We start from the raw sequence: 6,560 nt of genomic DNA, 5'->3' as shown, positions 1-6,560 counted from the left end.
TTTCGGGGCCCCGAACCCGAAAACCGTGGGTGAAAAACCATCCCCAAACCCGAACCCGCAGAACCCGAAACCCGCGGATATCCGCACCAAACCCGATCCATTGCCATCCTTATGGTTAATGACGCCTATTGTGCTGCTCGGAGATTTAAAGATGGAACTGCAGTGTTTAGGGAAATGTGGGAATTGCTGGGAGATTTGAAGATGCAACTGCAGTGTTTAGAAAAATGTGGGGATCTGCAGATGCAGTTGAACCATCGACATTTATATTTATCACATCAAAACTTGAATTTTTATATTCTATTTGTTTATGCTTTGTGAAAATTCATATAATATTGATGATTGGTTACAAATGGAGTGCTGCGAATATCGTGTTCAAAGTATATATTTTTTTTGCTAGCCTGAGCCTCGTCGTGGCTCGCTTCTGAGGATGGCCACGCCGTGGAGCCCCGTATCACAGCTGCCGGCTGCGAGCGTCGTAGCTGACGCAGGGATGCAGCGCCGGGGCCGTCGTGATTGTGGCCTTGCAGAGCGGCGACGGCCCCTCGGAGCCACGCGTCTCTGTTGCTGCGGCACCGCCACCCGCGAGCAAAACTCATGGCACCGAGAGCAGAACCCACCGCACGGAGATGTGTAATAGTGTAGATGTGATGCGTGTTTTCAGCAATTTTGCAAGCATGGGGTACAGAGACAAGGAAAATAACTATACAAATGACAATTATTTACAATGATGTGAATACACCAATGATACAAATAATTATGTGCATAGGAAAATACTATTTTTAGGTTTTTACCGTAGCATAACACGGGCACTATACTATTTCTATAATATATTGAAAATGATGCAATGATTTGGAATCTCTCTTAATTTTTATTGTACTTTATTTATATCATAAAATACCACCGGAGTTTGGTTGTTTTTATATATATCTCTTAAATAAAGCCATGGCAATAGCACTGATACCATACTGGTCACTGCCAAAGGGGCTCTTAGCTAGGACAGGGAAGGTCGCCCATCGCCCCGATGCATGCCCACCGCTCTAAAGTATTGTTCTCGGTACTTTGAGCTCCAACAGCTACAGAACTACTGTAACGGGCCAATAAGGCAATAAAGCATTTGAGTTCAAACACGGGCCCAATGGGCCTTAATTAGCTTATAATAACCTGTTTGTTGTATTCTTCCACAATATTTGGACGCTACACATTTCACTAGTGTATACTAACTTATTAGTATTAGTAAGTGCTACATGCGATCGATGGGAATACATCATTTTTTCTCTCAAGTCGTGGCTACGTTTCAATTTCATTTGAACCAGCATATACGTTGTTTAGAATAATGCAACAAATGAGGTCAAATGTACGTATATTTAACTTATCCATACTATAAAGGAGCGAGTGAATTAAAAATAGTCTACCACCTTGATATTTCTTACCCATCTTATTTCTTGTCCGTTAGATCTATCTTAACATCAGATCCAACGTATCTAGGTAGACCCGGTCGGAAACTCTTAGGGGTGTTTGGTTGTCCCTCCTAAATTTTAGTCGTTGTCCTATCAGATGTTTGGACACATGCATTGAGTATTAAATATAGACTAACTACGAAACTAATTACATAGTTTGCGACTAATTTACGAGACGAATCTTTTGAGCCTAATTAGTCCATGATTTGATAATGTTTTGCTACAGTAAACATGTGCTAATGATGGATTAATTAGGCTTAAAAAATCGTATCGTTGAGTACTGACGGATTATGTAATTTATTTTTTTGTTAATATCCAAACACCCCATGCAACATCCTCCCGACACGCCTCCAAAATTTTAGTAGTCGGATCCAAACACCCCCTTAGCATTTACCCTCTGCCGATGCCTTGGTACGCATTTTTTTTCTCATCGTCATTGCACCATACCCGCGCGCGTACCCGCTCGCTCAGCGGTTCGCCGTCGCCGTCTGCGGGATGAACGCGGAAGCGTCGTGACTCCTCGCCCTCGCCCTCGAAAATCGACCCGCGTGCGAGAGATGGGGAGGAGAAAATTGCTACTTCGCCATTATCAAACGTGGGCTTCGCTCTTTTGCCATCCCGCAAAATGGGTTCGCCCGTCTGCCATTTTCAAACGCGACGCACCACCAGAATGCCCTGGACCAGTATATGTACCGTATTTTGATTTTGATTTTTTTGTTATTTCCTTTCCCCTTTTACCCCTCACCCATCCCCATCAGAACGAGATCTCCATCAGAAACGAGATCTCCATCAGAACCTTGTTCTGTTCACACGACAAGGACCATGAGGGAGAGAAGGAAGGGGGAGAGAGAGACGCCGCCATGCAGCGAGGTGGTCGACGGCGCCGCCGCTGCCTCCCTCAGCCAGCCCATCGAGGCCGCCCCGACTCGCCGGCGCGTGGCCAGGTCTCGCCGGCGTGTGGGCAGCAAGCTGGTCGATGGCGCCACCGCCGCCTCCATGTCCTGCCCACTGCGGCCGCCCCCAGTCGCCCACGCCATGACCTCACTGGCCGCCCCCACTCGCCCACGCAGCCTAGTGTCACGACTCCGCCGTCGCCGCCGTGCTTCTCCAAGTGTTGGATGGACAGCTTGCCAAATCTCATCCAAGGGTACGTATTCTTGCTGTTGTAGAAGTTCTCATGGTAATCTAACTGTGCCAATTTAGTGTAGAAGTTCTCCAAGCGTATAGACTAGCATCGATTAGTGTAGATGTGGTTGTAAATCTAACTGTCCCGCATTTTTTCTGTCCTAGGCTCGATGGAGAGCCTGAGCTTAGCTTAGCAGTGGTAGAACCTCCTGCACGGCAACTGCAGGCACCTCTTCTTGATTGGGAAGGTCCTGCACAGCAGATGCAGTCATCTTGTGTTGTTTGGCAAGCCCCTGCCCAGCAGCTACACACACCTCTTGTTGACTGGGATACATTGCGCATTGAAGAAAGTCGAGATGAAGAGGGAAGAATAGAGATTGTTGATGATGAGGTTATGTATGAATTGTTGGGGTTTAGGGCCGAGGATGTAGCCCAAAAAGGTTGTACTACTGACATAATCAATGATGTAGATGAGCATTTTGATACAACCGAGGCAGCCAATGATGTAGATGAGGATTTTGATACAACTGGGGCAGCCAATGATGTCGATGAGGATTTTGATACAACTGGGGCAGCCATTGATGTTGATGACTATTTACCAGGAGAGAGGATTGTGGTGCATGATCCAAATGGACCCAGCTTGGATCTTGGTTCAGTGTATCCTAACATGAAGGAGTTTAGATTGGCTGTGAGACAATTTGCTATACGTGCAGAGTTTGAACTACACATTGTCAAAATAGACCCAACTAGATACATTGCGGACTGCAAGGGAGAAGGATGCAATGGAGAACAATGTCGTTGGCATCTTGTTGGGCTAGACAGCCTGATGGGTGCACTGTGATGGTACTAACTTGCATTTAGTGGTGCCAATTTATTTTTCCTTTATTATTGTTTGCAGACACTAATTATTATTTATTTTTGCAGGTGACAGTGTTAGATCCTATACACATTTGTTCATCAAGTGCTAGGAGGAAAACTATGACACCAACTAGTGCCTGGGTTGCTGCAAAGGCAATACATCACCTCAGGAAGACACCAACTATGGGATGTAAGGATCTGAAAAAACTTTACAAGATGAGCAAAAGTGTGAAATTCATTATGACACTGTTTGGAATGGTAGGCAAATTGCCTTGAGAGAATTGTATGGTAAATAGGAAGAGAGCTTTCAGATGCTATTCAATTGGAGGGCAGAGGTCATGAAGAGGTCTCCAGGTAGTGTTATTGAGATTGGTGTTAAGGAGGTAGATGGCATATTCTATTTCCACAGATTTTTCTGTGCACTGAAACCTTGCATAGATGGTTTCTTGGAAGGATGCAGGCCATATCTTAGCGTTGACTCTACTGCGTTTAATGGTAGGTGGAATGGTCATTTAGCTGCAGCTTGTGGTATAGATGGTCACAACTGGATGTACCCAGTTGCTTTTGGCTTCATTGATGGTGAAACAACAGACAACTGGACCTGGTTTATGACTCAGTTGCATAAGGCCATAGGAGACCTTCCTGTTTTAGCTATCTCGTCAGATGCATGCAAAGGTCTAGAAAATGCAGTTAAGAACGCGTTTCCAAGAGCTGAACATAGAGAGTGCTTTAGACATCTAATGAACAACTTTATTAAAAAGTTTGGAGGTGACGTATTCTCTAAGATGTATCCTGCAGCCAGATCTTATAGAGAAGAAGTTCACCAGTACTTTTTCAAGTCAGTTGTTGAAGCTAGTCCTGCTGTTTTGGTTTGGCTGCAGGCTCACCATTATAAGTTGTGGATGAAATCTACCTTCAACCCTACTATTAAATGTGATTATATCACTAATAACCTTGCTGAGTCGTTTAACAATTGGATCAAGGACTGGAAGGACCTTCGTGTTGTGGAGCTCGCAGACAAAATCAGAGAGATGATAATGGTTTTGTGGGCAAAAGGAGGAAAATTTTAGAAAGGCTTAGTGGTAAGATCCTCCCAGCAGTCATATATCAGTTGAATACAAGAACAAGAGGACTTGGGCACTTGACTGTCCTGGATGGTGGATATTCTGCAACAGAAATTTGGGACACCTCAAACACTCATTGTAGACATGTTGTTAAGTCATATCTGCATGAGTGCACCTGTCTTGAGTGGCAACATACTGGTAAGCCTTGCCAGCATGCTCTAGCTTTGATAACAAGTGTGCAATCTGCTAATGTGCATATGGAGGATTTTGTGCACGAGTATTATTCTGTAGACAGGTTCAAGGTAGCCTACAAGAGACTCATAGAGCCACTGCCTGATAGGTCACAGTGGCCAAATATTGAATTGCCTTTTGGGCTTAAGGCACCCCTTAACAAGAAGGAAGCTGGTAGATACAGAAAAGTCAGGATAAAAAGCTGTCTTGAAGGTGGAAATAGCAGAGGGAAAAGGGTAGCCACGGAAGTAGCAATAGAGGCAGATAAACTAGCTGCAAATGAGGCGCAAAAGGGCAATAAAAGGATGATTAGAGGCAAAAGGAAGTGCAAGAGATGTGGAGAATTAGGCCATGGTGAAACAAGCTACAAATGCCATCTTAATGGGACTAAGAAAAGGCAAGAACTCCTATATTCACTTGCTGCCTTGATTTGTTGAGCTCATTAACTTCAATATTTCACTTGCAGGCAAAGGAAGCCAAGGCCAAATAAAACAAAATATGGTGAAAATGCAAAGATGCCAACAAAGAGAGCAAAGAAGGCGGTTCACAGTGCTGCTGAACCAACAATGGAAGAAATGCCACCAGCTGCCCCAAATGACCAAGAAATGGCACCACCTGGCCCAAATGACCAAGAAATGGCAACATCAGCCATAGATGCAGTCTGCAGTCCCACAAGGCTCACAGCAGACCAGATCATACAGAACAGCCCCATTAGGGTGACAAGAGGGTACGCAACACATTAGTTCTTCTTTTTTTTTTACAGATATACACAACTATAATCAATATTGGTGCTTCTATTGCAGCCGACTCCAAACTTTGTTGGGAGAAGGTGTGGATTCAAGCATTGCTGCCTCACCAGACAAGACAATCCAGAAGAGGAGCCCGGCGAAGAAATTGAAGCCCAGGAAACTGAAAATCAAATGATGCTTTGTGCTGTTGTATTAGACCTATGTAGACCTATGTTATTGTATTAGAACTTAAATGCTACCTGGCTATGGTTTGGGATGTGAAATTCATGTAAACTGGCTATGCTTCTGTGATCATGACATTGTCAATATTCAAGCTATGCTTCTGTGATCATGACACCCCTTGCTCTGTCAAAATTCTATGAAAATTCTGTGATCATGACACCCCTTGCTCTGTCAGAATTCTGTGAAAATTCTGTGATCATGTACACCATATGACTTTAGTCAGTATGATGATGTTCTGTGAATTTGGACCTTTCACATTTCTAGTAGTCTAACAGATCCAGTGCTTTTCGTTCCAGCTCTTGTTCATTATCTACAGAACCATTCTGGGACTGTTTCCATATCAGCAACAATGCACATGAATAGACTAGAGAAGGTGGATCACATATTTAAAGTATCTGTGCAATGATATTCCATACTTGATAAGTAACCAGTCATGGTTGACTGCCTTTGTGTGCCCATCTACATGGATGGTAGGAGGCTCTTTCTGGCGCTTCCATGTTCCATCTCATCTTACGATTTTTCCATGCATCCTTAATGAGGTGTGCCTTATGGTCTCATGTTTCCTGCCTCTGGATCTTTTATGTAAAAAAATGGGCTTGTAAAATAGTTCCAAATTATCACATCAGGTAAAAAAAATGGGCTTGTAAAACAATCCCAGATGATGATACCAGACAAGTTTCGATGAGCAGGTTTGAGCACTTTCGATGCTTTCTCCAATTAACACAGGAGCAAATTGTAATTGCCCACTGTCCAAAAGGCATGTACATATCTTGAAATGGGCAGGCATTCATCAGCCAAAAGCTACTGCTCTTACAGAATAGAAAATCAACTCTGGAAGGCTATTTCCAAAATGC

The 6,560-nt window shown here is 43.9% G+C and overlaps 1 pseudogene; it reads left to right on the top strand.

Annotated features, from left to right (window-relative positions):
- The first annotated feature begins 2,279 nt into the window (after window positions 1-2,279).
- LOC136468811 (uncharacterized) lies at window positions 2,280-5,659 on the top strand (annotated as a pseudogene).
- Window positions 5,660-6,560: the final 901 nt, after the last annotated feature.

The sequence above is a fragment of the Miscanthus floridulus genome, chromosome 8 (genome assembly GCF_019320115.1).
Source record: "Miscanthus floridulus cultivar M001 chromosome 8, ASM1932011v1, whole genome shotgun sequence".
Classification (NCBI taxonomy): Eukaryota; Viridiplantae; Streptophyta; class Magnoliopsida; order Poales; family Poaceae; genus Miscanthus; species Miscanthus floridulus.
This window is presented reverse-complemented; position numbering and strand designations above follow the sequence as displayed.